Below are 1463 nucleotides of genomic sequence, written 5' to 3'. Positions count from 1 at the left end.
GCCACCATGCCCGGCTCCAAAATATTATTTTACCATCTTCTTTCTTTTCTTTCTTTCTTTCCTTCATTCCTTCCTTCCTTCCTTTCTTTCTTTTCTTTCTTTTTTTCTTTTCTCTCCGTTGCCCGGGCTAGAGTGCCCTGGCATCAGCCTAGCTCACAGCAACCTCATCAAGTGATCCTTTTGCCTCAGCCTCCGCCTCCCAAGTAGCTGGGACTACAGGCGTGCACCACCACACCCAGCTAATTTCTTTCTATTTTTAGTAGAGATGGGGTCTCGCTCTGCTTAGGCTGGTCTCCAACTCCTGAGCTCAAGCGATCCTCCCGCCTTGGCCTCCCAGAGTGCTAGGAGTACAGGCGTGAGCCACCGCGCCCGGCCTATTTTACCACCTTACCTCAATAGCCTCTCTTCAAAGTTCATACTACTCAATTTTATCATCCTCTCAATGTTAAATGTCAACCTCCAAGTCTCTCCCCTACATTCACTGAGGACTTTGGTACTGTTTTCCTTTCCTCTTTTCATCCTGAAAGCCTTCATTGTCCCCCTTGATGACCTAACATCCAAACCTCACATATCCTTGACATATCCTATTCTAATTTCTTCAACTTGATTCCATTTCAATCGTCCATTTCTTTAGTGACACCTGAAATGGCTCCACCTCCAAAACCAGAGTCTACTCTCAGAACTACTTATTTTTCTACCTCTCCTACACCTCATACTCCCTGAATTTACCCTTCAACTTCCTCAAGGCCTTTAATTCATCAACCCTCTTACCTATTCTCCAAGGCCATCATGTCCTTTTGAAACTTCCTTCTCCACCTAAGATTCCATGGACAGTGGGACTTCAATGACAGTAACCAACACACTCAATTCTCCTACAACCTTGATTTTCCACCATACCTACTATGTCAATCTTTACCCACAAATCAACCCAACTATTTCTATTCTCCATTTCTGCTTACAGATTACAAAGTGCTGCTGAGTAAAATTCTATACTTCTGGCTACCAGTTTCTCCTCCACTCAGACCATCTTCCACTGCTATCAGAATGTTCTTTTTTAAATTGACAAATAAAAATTGCATATATTAGTGGTGTACAACATGATATCTTGAAATATTTATACATTGTGGAATGGCAAAATCGAGCTAATAATTAACATATGTATTACCTCACATACTTAATTTTTGTGGTAAGAACACTTAAGCATGATCCTTTAAAACATAAATTGGTCAGGACTTCTGGAATGGCAGAGTGAGGAGCTCAGAAAATCCTCACTTCCTTAAAACAATGATAAAACTGTATAAAATGGCCAGGCGCGGTGGCTCACCCCTGTAATCCTAGCACTCTGGGAGGCTGAGGCGGGAGGATCACTCTTGAGGTCAGGAGTTTGAGACCAGCCTGAGCAAGAGCAAGACCCCGTCTCTACTAAAAATAGAAATTAGCCGGACAACTAAAAATATATAGAA

The sequence above is a fragment of the Propithecus coquereli genome, unplaced genomic scaffold, assembly GCF_000956105.1.
Source record: "Propithecus coquereli isolate 6110/MARCELLA unplaced genomic scaffold, Pcoq_1.0 Scaffold101, whole genome shotgun sequence".
In the NCBI taxonomy this organism is placed as follows: domain Eukaryota; kingdom Metazoa; phylum Chordata; class Mammalia; order Primates; family Indriidae; genus Propithecus; species Propithecus coquereli.
This window is presented reverse-complemented; position numbering follows the sequence as displayed.